Source organism: Lissotriton helveticus, chromosome 2_1 (assembly GCF_964261635.1).
Source record: "Lissotriton helveticus chromosome 2_1, aLisHel1.1, whole genome shotgun sequence".
Classification (NCBI taxonomy): domain Eukaryota; kingdom Metazoa; phylum Chordata; class Amphibia; order Caudata; family Salamandridae; genus Lissotriton; species Lissotriton helveticus.
The window spans coordinates 1,934,990,191-1,935,007,121 of NC_136059.1; the positions used below are offsets into that span (position 1 = coordinate 1,934,990,191).

General features: G+C 49.0%; 1 protein-coding gene and 1 pseudogene across 2 annotated transcripts in view; one reads left to right on the top strand and one right to left on the bottom strand.

Annotated features, from left to right (window-relative positions):
• Positions 1-16,931, top strand: part of INPP4B (inositol polyphosphate-4-phosphatase type II B) — a 1,970,577-nt gene that overhangs the window by 1,218,743 nt on the left and 734,903 nt on the right. The window lies entirely within an intron of this gene.
• The window catches only part of LOC144819150 (ubiA prenyltransferase domain-containing protein 1 pseudogene), a 31,395-nt pseudogene continuing 25,241 nt past the window's right edge, over positions 10,778-16,931 (bottom strand).

Genomic DNA, 16,931 nt, shown 5'->3' on the forward strand with positions numbered 1-16,931 from the left:
ACCACATCCACTACCACATCCACCACATCCACCACCACGTCCAAGACATCCACCACAACTTCCACCACCACCGCATCCACCACCACCACTGCATCCACCACATGCACCACCACCGCATCCACCACCGCATCCACCACCACATCCACCACCGCATCCACCACCACATGTTATGTTATGTTATGTTATGTTATTAAAATTTCTAGAGCGCACAGCTGCCCCAGCAAAGGGGCGTCCTGGCGCTTTGACAGATGCTGTAACATAACACACAGAAGAAATTAGCCAGGAACTGGAAAGAGGAAAGTTTTAATAGCCTGCCTGAAGGCGAACATATCCTCAAGAGCTCGAATGTGAACTGGTAGCGAGTTCCATAGGCCAGCCGCTAGAACCCTGAAAGAACGGCCACCCATCCTGCTCAACCTGAAGCGTGGACAGACAGCCAGATGAAGCCCCTCCGATCTTAAAGATCTCGACGGCACATAGGGCGTAAGTAGAGTGACAAGTGCCGGTGGCGAAGAAGTTTTCAAAATTTTGAAGGCCAGACACAGCGCCTTGAACATGATTCGCTGTCTGACCGGGAGCCAATGCAAGGCCGTGATGGTACCAGACACTGAACAGTGTCTGGGAAGGCCCACAATGGCTCGTGCCGCGGCGTTTTGTACTCTTTGGAGCCTAGAGGCCTCCGCTTGATTCACCCCTAACAACAGTGAGCTGCCGTAGTCCAGCCTAGATAGTATTGAGGCCTGAACTACAAGCTGTCTGGTAGGGGGATCAAAGTACTTCAAGACTGGCCTAATACCATGCAGTATTCCGTAACACGTGGCAGCCACCTTCTTGGTGTGGTCCCTGAAGGTGAGCGCAGAGTCCACCCAAACTCCTAGATTTCTCACTCCAGCCACTGGAATAGGCGTGACACCAAGCTCTGACGGCCACCACTGGTTACCCCATAGCTCAGCGTGCTTCCCTAGAACCAATACCTCCGTTTTGGTGGCATTCAACTGGAGGCAGTTGGTGCGAAGCCAGCTGGCTACTGCCAAGAGACCCGCACGGAATCTCGGAGCTGCTACCTCGGGGTCTCCGCTAAGTGTCACCGCTAGCTGTGTGTCGTCCGCATATGAGGCCATCGTAAGACCCCACTGTTTGACGACACCAGCCAACGGTTTCACATAGAGGTTAAATATGGTAGGGCTCAACGAAGATCCCTGTGGAACCCCCATCTTCAGGGGGTAAGTGGTGGATTGGCCAGGTGGTATAGCCACTTTAAAAGTACGATCAGCCAGAAAGGACCGAAACCATTGGAGAGCGACATCCGTCACTCCCGCCTCCTGTAAGCGCTGGATAAGTATTTGGTGGGACACAGTATCGAAAGCAGCGCTTAGATCTAATAATATAAGCGCTGCAGTATGACCTAAGTCAAGTACCTGGCGAAGATGTTCCAAGATGTAAAGTAGTGCCGTCTCGGTACTGTGTCCTGACCGGAATCCGTTCTGGCTGGGGTCTAAGATCTGGTTGCAAGCCAGATGCTCAGACAAAACCGAGTTGACGTGCGCTTCTGTTACCTTGGCGATCCATGGCAACAGGGAGATAGGTCGGTAGTTTTCTGGCAGTCGGGGGTCAGAATTAGCTTTTTTTAGTATGGGGGTAACCACTGCCTGCTTCCAGGCCGCAGGTACAGTTCCAGAAGACAGAGACATATTAATGAGATCCAGTATGGGGTTACGACACAGCGGGGAAAGTGTATTGATGAAGGCAGGCTTTAACGGGTCCGCCGGGGAGCCTGATTTGACCTTGAGGCAGAGTCTGTCAAAGGCCTCAACCGACAGTTCAGGTAAGATAGCCAGCGGCTCATGATCCAATGTATCAGAGACAGTGGCTTCACGCTCCTGGTGGAGTGTGTCGAACCCGTGATATATTTTTTCCACTTTCTCCACAAAAAAAGAGGCCAATTTATCACAGTGTGAGTCTGTGCAAATCGCCTCTGATGAGGATCTGTTTTTCATTAGGTCCTTCAGTACCTTGAAAATCAGTTTTGAGCGGTTGGTACTGGTGGCAAATTCCTGGGCATAAAATGCAGCTCTAACCCTGCATATAGCTCTGTGGTAAAGTTTCAACTCAGTGAAATACCGGATTTTCAGAGCCGGGTCATATGATCGTCTCCATTCCCTCTCTATCTTACGGCAGGATCTTTTCAGTTCTGCCAGAGACTCGTTATACCAGGGGCTAGGTGCTTTTGTCCGGCCTTTCGCCCATCGTAAAGGTATCAGAGAGTCCAAGGCGTCAGTAATCCACATGCAGAACTGTTGGTAGCCTTGTTCCACATTGGTAAGATTGTTCAGAGGTTTCCGCTCTAATATACCGTAGAACTCTTCCAGCGTAAGTTTGTGCCACGGCCTTTTAAGGGTTAGCCTTTCCCTGGATATAAACGGCTTGTCATGGACCGGGCAAAGTGCTTCTACAAGTAGATGATCAGTCCACCCTCCACCTCCACATCCACCACCCCATCCACCACCACCACCGCATCCACCACCACCACCGCATCCACCACCACATCCACCATCACCACCACATCCACCACCACATCCACCACCACATCCACCACACCCACCACCACCACATCCACCGCATCCACCACCACCACCACATCCACCACATCCACAACCACATCCACCAAATCCACCACCACATCCACCACCACATCAACCACATCCACCACCACATCCAACACATCCACCACCACTTCCACCACCACCGCATCCACCACTACATCCACCACCACATCCACCACCACATCCACCGCATCCACCACATCCACCATCACCACCACATCCACCACCACATCCACCACCACATCCACCACCACATCCACCCCATCCACCACCACTACATCCACTGCATCCACCACCACATCCACCACCATCCACCACCACATCCACCACCACATCCACCATGACATCCACCATGACATCCACCGCCACATCCACCACACCCTCCACCACCACATCCATCACCACATCCACCGCATCCACCACCACCACATCCACCACCACATCAACCACATCCACCACCACATCCAACACATCCACAACCACTTCCACCACCACCGCATCCACCACCACATCCACCACATCCACCACATCCACCATCACCTCCACATCCACCATGACATCCACCGCCACATCCACCACCACATCCACCACCACCACATCCACCACATGCACCACCACCGCATCCACCACCACATCCACCACCACATCCACCACACCCACCACCGCATCCACCACATCCACCATGACATCCACTGCCACATCCACCACACCCACCACCACCACATCCACCACCACATCAACCACATCCACCACCACATCCAACACATCCACAACCACTTCCACCACCACCGCATCCACCACCACATCCACCACATCCACCATCACCTCCACATCCACCATGACATCCACCGCCACATCCTCCACCACATCCACCACATCCACCACACCCACCACCACCACATCCACCACCACATCCACCACCACCACATCCACCACATCACCACCACATCCACCACATCACCACCACATCCACCACATCACCACCACATCCAACACATCCACCACCACTTCCACCACCGCATCCACCACCACATCCACCACCACATCCACCACCACATCCACATCCACATCCACCACCACATCCACCACACCCACCACCACCACATCCACCACCACATCCACCTCCACCACATCCACCACCGCATCCACCAAATCCACCACCACATCCACCACCACCCACATCCACCATCACCTCCACATCCACCTCCACATCCACCACCACATCCACCACCACATCCACCGCCACATCCACCGCCACATCCACCATCACATCCACCATCACGTCCACCGCCACATCCACCGCCACATCCACTGCCACACCCATCACCACATCCACCACCACATCCACAACACCCACAACCACTACATCCACCACCAACCCATCCACCACCACCCCATCCACCACCACCGCATCCTCCACCACCACCGCATCCACCACCACCACCGCATCCACCATTACCACATCCACCGCATCCACCACCACATCCACCGCATCCACCACCACATCCACCCCCACATCCACCACCACATCCACCCCATCCACCACCACATCCACCCCATCCACCACCACCACATCCACAGCATCCACCACCACATCCACCATCACAACCATCCACCACCACATCTACCATCACCTCCACATCCACCATGACATCCACTGCCACATCCACCGCCACATCCACCGCCACATCCACAGCCACATCCACCGCCATATCCACCACCACATCCACCACCACATCCACCACACCCACCACCACCACATCCACCACCACATCCACCGCATCCACCACCACCACATCCACCACTGCATCCACCGCATCCACCACCACATCCACCACATCCACCATCACCTCCACATCCACCATAACATCCACTGCCACATCCACCACCACATCCACCACCACCACATCCACCACATGCACCACCACCGCATCCACCACCACATCCACCACCACATCCACCACACCCACCACCACCACATCCACCACCACCACATCCACCACCACATCCACCATCACCTCCACATCCACCATGACATCCACCACCACCACATCCACCACATCCACCACCACATCCAACACATCCACCACCACTTCCACCACCGCATCCACCGCATCCACCACCACATCCACCACCACATCCACCAGCACATCCACCACCACATCCACCGCCACATCCACCACCACATCCACCACACCTACCACCACCACATCCACCACCACATCCACCACATCCACTACCACATCCACCACATCCACCACCACGTCCAAGACATCCACCACAACTTCCACCACCACCGCATCCACCACCACCACTGCATCCACCACATCCACCACATGCACCACCACCGCATCCACCACCGCATCCACCACCACATCCACCACCGCATCCACCACCACATCCACCTCCACATCCACCACCTCATCCACCACCACCACCGCATCCACCACCACCACTGCATCCACCACCACATCCACCATCACCACCACATCCACCACCACATCCACCACCACATCCACCACACCCACCACCACCACATCCACCGCATCCACCACCACCACCACATCCACCACATCCACAACCACATCCACCAAATCCACCACCACATCCACCACCACATCAACCACATCCACCACCACATCCAACACATCCACCACCACTTCCACCACCACCGCATCCACCACTACATCCACCACCACATCCACCACCACATCCACCGCATCCACCACCACATCCACCATCACCACCACATCCACCACCACATCCACCACCACATCCACCCCATCCACCACCACCACATCCACTGCATCCACCACCACATCCACCACCATCCACCACCACATCCACCATGACATCCACCATGACATCCACCGCCACATCCACCACACCCTCCACCACCACATCCATCACCACATCCACCGCATCCACCACCACCACATCCACCACCACATCAACCACATCCACCACCACATCCAACACATCCACAACCACTTCCACCACCACCGCATCCACCACCACATCCACCACATCCACCACATCCACCATCACCTCCACATCCACCATGACATCCACCGCCACATCCACCACCACATCCACCACCACCACATCCACCACATGCACCACCACCGCATCCACCACCACATCCACCACCACATCCACCACACCCACCACCGCATCCACCACATCCACCATGACATCCACTGCCACATCCACCACACCCACGACCACCACATCCACCACCACATCAACCACATCCACCACCACATCCAACACATCCACAACCACTTCCACCACCACCGCATCCACCACCACATCCACCACATCCACCATCACCTCCACATCCACCATGACATCCACCGCCACATCCTCCACCACATCCACCACATCCACCACACCCACCACCACCACATCCACCACCACATCCACCACCACCACATCCACCACATCACCACCACATCCACCACATCACCACCACATCCACCACATCACCACCACATCCAACACATCCACCACCACTTCCACCACCGCATCCACCACCACATCCACCACCACATCCACCACCACATCCACATCCACATCCACCACCACATCCACCACACCCACCACCACCACATCCACCACCACATCCACCTCCACCACATCCACCACCGCATCCCCTGCATCCACCACCATATCCACCATCACCACCACATCCACCACCACATCCACCACCACATCCACATCCACCGCCACATCCACCACCACATCCACCACCACATCCACCACACCCACCACCACCACATCCACCATCACATCCACCTCCACCACATCCACCACCACATCCACCACATCCACCACCACATCCAACACATCCACCACAACTTTCACCACCACTTCATCCACCACCACCACTGCATCCACCACATCCACCGCATCCACCACCACATCCACTGCATCCACCATCACCTCCACATCCACCATGACATCCACCGCCACATCCTCCACCACATCCACCACATCCACCACCACCACATCCACCACACGCACCACCACATGCACCACCACCGCATCCACCACCGCATCCACCACCACATCCACCACCCCATCCACCACCACCGCATCCACCACCACCACCGCATCCACCATCACCACATCCACCGCATCCACCACCACCGCATCCACCACCACATCCACCACCACATCCACCATCACCACCACATCCACCACACCCACCACCACCACATCCACCGCATCCACCACCACCACATCCACCACCACATCCACCAAATCCACCACTACATCCACCACCACATCCAACACATCCACCACCACATCCAACACATCCACCACCACTTCCACCACCTCCGCATTCACCACCACATCCACCACATCCACTGCATCCACCACCACATCCACCATCACCACCACATCCACCACCACATCCACCATAACATCCACCATCACCTCCACATCCACCTCCACATCCACCACCACATCCACCACCACATCCACCACCACATCCACCACCACACCCACCACCACCACCACACCCACCACCACATCCACCGCATCCACCACCACCACATCCACCATCACCTCCACATCCACCATGACATCCACTGCCACATCCACCACCACATCCACCACCACCACATCCACCACATGCACCACCACCGCATCCACCACCACATCCACCACCACATCCACCACCACATCCACCACACCCACCACCACATCCACCACCACATCCACCACCACATCCACCACCACCACCGCATCCACCACCACCACATCCACCACCACCACCACATCCACCACCTCATCCACCACCACCACATCCACCACACCCACCACCATCACTTCCACCACCACATCCACCACCACATCGACCACATCCACCACCACTTTTACCACATCCACCACCACCACATCCACCACTTCCACCACATCCACCACCTCCACCACCACCACATCCACCACCACCACATCCACCACCACCACATCCACCACCACATCCACCACCACATCCACCCCCACATCCACATCCACCACCATCACCATCACATCCACCACCATCACCACCACATCCACCATCACCACCACCACCACCACATCCACCACCACATCCACCACCACATCCACCACCACCATAACCCCCAAGTTCCACCACCACCACATCTATATGTGTGTGTGTGTGGCTGTGTGTGTGTGTAGGTGCAAATGCAATGTTCTTGGATTTTCGTCACTATAAAATACACTGAACATAATCTTCACAAAAGTTATTTACAAACGTTTAAGCTATTGCCATTATAAATTACAATACATTTTATTTAAGTATTAATTATTTACAAAATTAAAAGCCATTGTTATTTGCAATATCAATACATCTAAGTCACGTAAATACAACACACATTGCATTACAAATGCTATAGGTGTCAAGTTTGCGAAAGTTAAAACTATTGACATTGTAACTGACAAAGCTATTACTTTTGCTATTTTCAAAACCAACACATCAATAAAAAAAGTGTCATTTACAATACCAATTGCTCAAACTTTCCTAATGCGAGACCTATTGCATTCCCAATGCTTGTTAATACATATAAGTCACCCCTGAGTTAGACCATGGACAGCCCACAGGACAGGGTGCAATGTATTTACAATAGTAGGACATGTGCTTTTAAGTGTTACGTGTCCTGGTAGTGAAAAACGAAATGTGTTTTTCACTTCAGAAAGGCCTATTTTCCCATAGGATAGCATTGGAGTTACCCTACTACATTTAGTAAACTGTCATTTCGAAATGGGTGCAGATAACCAGTTCATGTTTGGTGGAATTGTAACAAAAATTCCTAATTTATGGTGAAGTTGGATTTTGCATTAACATTTTGAAAATGACACTTTTAGGAAGTTGGCCTTTTCCTACCTTAGCCATTTGGTGCCTTCAGCGTGTCTCTGGGTCACATGACGGGATAAAGTTAATAGTTGTTTTTTCTGTATTCCTCTTAGACAGTCACACACAGGGTGCTTAGGCGCCGTATGGGGCTTAGGTGTACTTGGATGGGCCACAACTGACAGGATGGGAGGGAGGAGCTGGGCACAGTCCCACTTACACGTAAATAGACTGTCTTCTGCCTCCACACAAAGGGATGCATACCCCCTGTAGCTAGTCTGGAGACAGGGGCAGAAGGACAGGGCACCTTGGCACCTCTAAGGCATGCCTCTAGAATATTCTCCGCACTTCAAAGGTACAACTGGCTGTACCTGCTGAATCTCAGACACCCACTCTTCAGTACATTTCTGGACTTCTGGATACTCTGCCAGGCCGAAAAACTGCTGTGCTGCTGAAGGGACAGCCACTCTGCTGGACTCCTGCTCTGAAGTCTGTTGCCCTGCTGTGCTGACCTGCTGCCTGCTAGCTACTTGCCTGGGTGAGAAGGACTGGACCTGCAGCTGTTGAACCCAGGACTCCAGAATGACTCCAAGGGCTAGTTAGCTGGCCTCCTGACTTGAGCCTCAGGGACATAAAGTACTAGTTAATTTAGTACTGGCTAGTGCCTCACCCTGACAAGGATTGTGCTTTTTACTTGACCAGTGCACACGACCAAGTCAGCCAGTAACACAATTTCTTACACTCTGTTTCACCGTCTTCTCTCTTTTGTGCCTTTTACCCTCTTGCACTTGGTCAAAGTAATCGCAATTAAGGAATCGCAAATAAAGTAAATTAAGGAATCGCAAAAAGTTTTGCAATTTCTTGATGCATAGGATTTTGCAATTCCTAAATTGCGATTCCTTAATTTTCGCAATTTAGGAATCGCAAAATCCTACAATGATGCATGTGGCCCTTAGGACCAGATGTACTAAAATGCAATTTTGCATATCCCAAATAATGACTCCATAGGAATCGCTATTAAGGAAATGCAAAATTATATGTATGAAATATCCGATTTCCACAGAGTAGGAATCACTATTAGGAAATTCCAATTTGAAAATCCCATGCCATTAGTACTAATGGGCCGTTTTTATATTTCCTGAATAGCGATTTCTGATTAGGAAATCTCTATTTAGGAAATGCTGAACCAAGGATTGCTGTGGGCATAAGCCCCCCGTAATGCACCTCAAAACGAGTGGTGCACATCCAGAGCACACATATGCCCAGGAGCATGTGTGGGCTCTATTACACTTTGAAAAAAAGCATCTCGGGTGCTCTTTTTAAATTGGACATGGTTGCCATTGACTTTGAGTTTCCTAAATGCTCACTTTGCATTTAGGAAATGCTTTGTACATGTGCTACGAAATCGCAAATAGGAAATCCCTTTTTGTGATTTCCTATTTAAGGAATTGCAAAATATGATGTCTACTCGGTAGAAATCGCATTTTGCGATTCCCTAAAAGCCTTTGCACATAGGAAAAGTCTGTTTTGCATTTCTTAACGGGACGAAATTGCGATTAGGCCCGTTAGGAAATGCAAAAGGCCTTTGTACATCCGGCCCAAAATGCATGACTGACAGAGGATAGAGGAAGAATATTAAAAGGATGGTAGGTGAAAACAAGGTGCAGGTTGGACCGTGGCAGGTAGTTGAATGGTGATTGAAGAGTTCATGTTCAGTGGAGTGTGAATAGAGCAAGGGACTTTTAATCACCTAGCAGAGCACGGGAGCACTCCAGCTGCCTAACCCAGGGCACTGCATGGAAGTACTAGGGTAATGTGAATGGGTTGTTCTGGACGCTTAGCTGCAGAAACACACCACAGTGCTTATGATCCCTCACAAACTGATGGACCGGATAATGGTCTGCGCGACAACATCATGACTAGCACCAAAGCCCTTTCATCTCCGCCCACATGTCCCACACCTTACAACCACGTGAATTGTAAAATGATAACATAGGGCCATAACGTGGGATCTTACCGACTGCATTTTTATAGCTGTATTCTTATTAATCTGCTAAACAAACAGACTAGTCTACAAATGTTTTAAGCTCGACATTTCAACTGCCAGTCGAACCAGCAGGGGATGAGTGTGCCATGTTGTAGGCCCCTGAAATTAAAGGAGTGGCAACATTTAGGGACAATAAGCAGAGCGTTGCCTTTGCTACAAACTTATTTTGTGGGGTTGCAAGGTTCAATTATAGCACAAAGCAAAATCGTAGCTAGCTGTTAACTGACATTTACATTTCAAGTAAGCAATTTTCTGTTTAATTCAAGTAGAGACTGGTGACCAGCTTAGGGACCTATTGGCTGCTGAGATGACCGCTTTCTTTCTAAAGCCTTCAGATGCTTTAACATTGGCCTGCTTGGTCCCCTTTAGGATCTGAATCAGGAAAGCTGGAAGTCCAGAATAAATACATTTGCAATAAGATAACAGGTTTGATCAGAGCCCCTGTCACATTTCAAAAACTGATCCATAAGTGGTGACATAGTGGTGGCCTACTGACCAAATGCTTCTCCACAGTTTAGATTATATTTATTCGGGCTTTCCAGAACTGTTGTTAGGTAGCCCAACAAGTGGTTCTCAGTGATCAATGGGCGAGATCCTTTGAGGATTGGGTAATGATGAACTCGTATGGAGCAGACTCCTTCAGATCTATATAGAGAAACGTGGAATGAAGTGTTCAGACCAGATTACTAAAATAATTTCTTAATGGTGTACAACTTATTTTTTCCAAAAGTTGACAGAGTGTTTGTCACTAACACTTGTCACCTGCATGCATATGGGTTCTGTCACCACCTTCTGCCACCCTAAAAGCAAAACCAAGTTGCAGTCACCACAGCAATCTGCTGCAAAGATCTAATCTTGAAGCAGCACCAGTAGGTTACACTATCTGGCACGTTCCTGTATCCCCTCTCACTTCCATTTCACAATCTCTTGTCTGACATCCACCAATACATTCACACACAAAGAACACTGCCTTCTGCCTCTAAACAAGCACCACACCTTCAACCCTGATTACTAAAAAGTGTAAGAGTAATGGGCACCAGCTACAGCATCCGGTTCAGCAATAAAAGCTGCAACTATCTTGAACCCCTTGATGGAATTTCACATTAAACTGTCCCTGAGCTGCAGGCAGCTGTCCTCTATGCTCGCTGCACTACTGTCAGCCAGCCCGCTCTTCTCCGGGTGGCACAGCTGTTGTATGTTCCGGGCATGCCTGCAAAGCTGGTGCCTGGACTAGGAGATGAGAAGCTCATAATAATGAGGACCGTTTCAGCCTTAGCACGCATCCTGGTGCTGCTCTTGCTCAAGGTAGATTGAGGGCTGCTTTCTCTACAGACTCCGCAGCCACATGTTCTTTACCTTTTGCTTCCCATTTTGTCCTTGAAACTTGTTAATTGCAGTACCTTTCCCATTTTCCTCGTCTAGCGGGATGATTGTCTCTGGGCGTAGCATCTTTGAGCGGCATGGAAAGTGACTGTGGTCATGCTGCACCACCAACAGTACTCCAGAAGTGAAAGCTGGAGAACTAAATGCAAGCAGATAACATTCCACCACTGTTATTCTGTAGTACCCACTCACATTGCTTAGTGGTGGGGCGGAAGAGTGGAAATACAAACCAAAAAAATCATGGAAGACAGAATTAAAAAATATATTTAAAAATTGAACTTACCTGTTCCTCCGTTGGCCGCCACCTCCAATCCACGCCTCCTAGACGTCCAGGAACTGCTGTACACTGCGCAGGCTCCCAGATGCCAATCTCAGCGCTTCTCTCATGCTGGGAATGCTATTCTCAAAGCGATACCAAAGGGGATGATGGACGGAAGGTGTGAGCAAATCAGACACTCACCCCCAGTCAACATGATCTGGTTTTAATCCATCACTATTCTTTAGCTCACTCCAACACCCCAGTTCAGACATGGGCATATGCAAATCAGTCTGACCCTATGCCTCATGGGAACAGTCCAGCCCGAACTGCCAAGCCATGTCTTCCCTGGACCGGAAACAAGCATCCTGGGACCGGTTTCGGATTCATAATCCTTTTCAGCCAGGCTAACTTGAATCCAGTGGTAGAGTGAGCAAGGGACCCACGTCTGGTCATACCCTGTCCACTTAGGGCGAACAAAGCGATACCAAAGGGATGATGGACGGAGCGTTTGAGCAAATCAAAAACTCACCCCAGTCAATTGAACTGGGTTTAATCCATCACCATTCTTTAGCTCACTCCACCACCCCTGTTCAGACATGGCCATATGCAAATCAGTCTGACCCTGCGCCTCATGGGAACAGTCCAGCCCGAACTGCCAAGCCATGTCTTCCCTGGACCGGAAACAAGCATCCTGGGACCGGTTTCGGATTCATAATCCTCATCAGCCAGACTATCTTGAATCCAGTGGTAGAGTGAGCAAGGGACCCACATCTGGGCATACCCTGCCAACTTAGGGTGAACAAAGCGATACCAAAGGGGATGATGGAAGATGGCTGATAGCCAGAAACCGGTCCTATGATGCTTGATTCCGGTCCAAGGAAGACATGGCTTGGCAGTTCGGGCTGGACTGTTCCCATGAGGCACAGGGTCAAGACTGATTTGCATAAGGCCATGTCTGAACTGGGGTGGCTTGGTGAGCAAAATATCAATGGATTAAACCCAGATCTGTGACTGGGGTTGAATGTTTTGCCATTGTGCAACATCCCGTCCATCATCTTGTGTGTTTTGCTCTTCACCCTATGTGGGAATGGTATGCCCAGACTTGGGTCCCGTGCTCACTAAGCCACTGGCGTCAAGCTATCCTGGCTTAAGACGGCTGTTAGCCAGAAACCGGTCCTAGGATGCTTGATTCCGGTCCAAGGAAGACATGGCTTGGCAGTACGGGCTGGAATGTTCCCATGAGGCACAGGGTCAAGACTGACTTGCATAAAGCCATGTCTGAACTGGGGTGGCTTGGTGTGCAAAATAACGATGGATTAAACCCAGATCTGTGACTGTGGGTGAATGTTTTGCCATTGTGCAATATTCCGTCCATCATCTTGTGTGTTTTGCTATTCCCAGCACAAGAGCAGCACTGGGTGTGGTCTGAGTGCCCTGCTTTGGTGCTCAGACAGAGACTGGGATCCTGTGTTGGTTCTCCACCCCACTGTATAATACAGCTCAGGTTGGAGAAAGGCTAAGTGTGCAGGATGGTTCGGCCGGCCCCAGGTGGCTGGCAAACTGTCATGGGCACTTAGCAGTGCCCACCACTCCCTTCTCCCTGGTGCTGCAGCTGCAGTGTCAGAATGTATGGCTCGCCCCTCTCTCGATTCGTCGGGCATCCTGCAGGCCGAAAAATAAAATGATAATAGTATTGTTTCATTATCTTTTTATTTTTCTTGTTTGCCTCTGCTGGCTTTTAGTAGGGGGGCGACACTCCTCCTCCATAATGGAGGAGCTTCCCCTGCTGTTATTAGAAGTCAGTTCTCCTGGTTCTGTAATCAACAACTTTGCCACTAGAACACGTCCACTCCCGTTACTCACATTTCAAGGACCACGGTAATATTCATAGTTGTATTCATAAACTAGAAAGACAACTTTATTGGCTTTTCGGAGTTACACAAGTAGGAGGCATTTGAAAGAATTTAAATTGAGCTTATTCAAAGCACGTCAAGTGGCTGGTAAGAGTCTGATATTGGTGTATTGGTGTTTACATTTAACAGTGGTGCTCATTAACTTCCTTGAAGCAGCCATTGTGGTATTAAAGAGGCCCCACATGTTTATCTTCACCCTATAGCCATGGAACAGTGGGAAATGACAACCCGCTTAGTGCTGAACCACTGCATTCAACTTATCTCAGCCGTACAGATATAGCACCCCACTTAGATTTTGTTACTACAGTTGCCTTTTAATAATACACATTCAATAGTCCTCAGGCTAGGCACTTCTGTATGCAATCACCAGCTCCTTTTAGACTCTAAACGCGGAATATGTGTCTAGTCCGCTCCCTGTTTTGAATCTGGATATTAATGCAGATGACTTGAAATTTCATGGAGAGAAGTTAAAGCTTTAGATTTGGGCTAGCTGTGATACAAAGCTTTAATTTACTGCTGTGCAGTGTATTTTTTGCTTAGAGAGTTCAATCCTGTGCACACGAACGTATTTAAATACAGGCAGCAAAGATATGGTTTTTATAAGATCTTGTCTACCTAACCATTTCTGATTTTTTCTGTGCCCGAGGTATTATTTTCCATAGACCTCACCCACTCCAGTGAAGGATAACTTGATCTTCCCACAACAAAAGTGGGCATTACCAAGCCTTATTTACCACCGGCCATTTCCCTTGGAGGCCAGTTCTGAATGCTCAGGGCCACACTTTATGCCGCTGTCACTTTCCACAGAGATTAATTGCCGTGGACATAGGGTGGTCCCCGAGAGAGAGAGAAAGACAGGGAGGGTGAAGGAAGAAAGGAGGTGATCAGAGTGAGGAGAGAGGGGGAGAGGGAATGAATGGATGGAAGGAGGGAGCACGAGGAGAGGAAGGCAGCAGGGCAGGTTTGGGCCTTTTTGAAAGAAGTGCTTTTGGTGCCCCAGTGCGGTCCTGGCATTTCAGCATGCTTTGGCTGCGCTTGTAACCTTTGCTAGAATACACAATTTAATTAATGTGAGCAATAACAATTCGTTAGTCTAAAACCTGGGAACATATAGCTTACAAACATTCAATTCCTTTCTGGCATTGTCCTATACTTAGATCCCTGTCTTCCTATTTAAAGTCCAGTTGAGTTAATCAATCAATCTTTATTCAGATAAATAAATGCATAAAAAATACACATACATACGTTGTAAAAACAAGATATTTCTTGAGATAAAATAATTTAAAATTCAATACCATAAAAAAAGAGTTCATTCTGTATTACAGTAAAACGATGAGCGCAGGAATTTACAGGTTACCTGTTCATGTGACTTAGCTTAACTACTCTGGATAACCTGGATGTAATCATTTTATTCGACCTCATAGAGTAACTTCTCCATATTGGCACATGCTTTCCTACTCTTTATTGCAAACATAATACATCTAGTAACTGCAAAACAGTCTTCCACAGTAATTAGTCTGCATAGATAGTTTAAAGTCTCATTAAAACAAAACAATGTATTTGCAGAAAAGTACGGTTTAAAAAAAAGGTTCCTAATATCATCATAACATTTTAAAAGTGGATAAAATGTTGGGTAGATTGTGCTGGGTAGATTGTGCAGTTTGACCCTCACATGGACATTTTGGTAGATTCTTTGTTCATTCACCCATTTGTGGTAACGCTTCTTTAAAGTGTAGAGTATTTCACCGAAACCTAGTAAGGTAAAACCAGTCTTGTACATTAGTCACAAATGATAAATACTCTTGAATGCCATTGCGCAGATGACTATTTATATAGCACTTAACAGTTGATTTGACACTCTCACTAAGTCCTCTTTTTGCCCCTCTTTGGCCCATTAAAATCTTTTTTATTTCCTTCTTGGTATAACATAAAATGCTAGTTGGATTCACACCTACGCTCTTTAGAAGGCTACTCACATGCACACATCACGGATGTTTATCCATGGAGTCTAGGACCAGACAGTCTTCAATGGTTTTCCTTGTAAGCTTGGTCCCCTTTTTGGACCATATTCTGTGCCATGTAAATAATACATTGATGTGGATAGAATCCTCTAAAAAGGAGGAAGCTAATACCTTATGCATAATGTAAGACGAGGTAGAACTGGGTACTGCCAATAATCAACATAAAGATGTGTTCTCCTTAGTTTGTAGCAGCTTAGCATCTGATGAACCCCAGAAGGCTTCTCCATACGTTATACTACTTAACATTTACTTTTATAAAGTTGTAGCATTTCATTGATAGGTTTGCTAACTATTTTTGCAGCGAACCTAAAGATGACCTCTGTGGATCTTATTTCATATTCATAATCTCCTAATGGGAGTTCCAAAGAATCATATTAGAGACATATTACCTCATACCAGTACATACGTTTTTGATACATTTAAGCGCATGTCCCTGTCCTCCGTAAATGTTGAAAAATCCTCTATCAGTCGCTGGAGATCATTGGTGGTCCACAATAATAATACTGCATCATCAGCATTGAGGAGGACAGGGACTGAGCGATTACCAATTTCCGGTGTGTCAGCGGGCAATTGTTGTAGACATGCATCCATTCCATTATTATATAATGAAAAAACAGTGGTGTAAGAACTCACCCCTGGCAGATACCTTTCATAATTCTAAGGCCTCGGGTACACTCACTATGAGCCCCATAACTTACATGAGCAGTCAAGTGAGTATATAATTGTGCTAAAAAGGTATATCTAAAGGAGCGCTCAAATCTGCCAAGATTTTCCACAACTTAGTATGATTAACAAGGTCAAATGCACCACTCAGATCAGCGAAGCACAAAAATAACTTA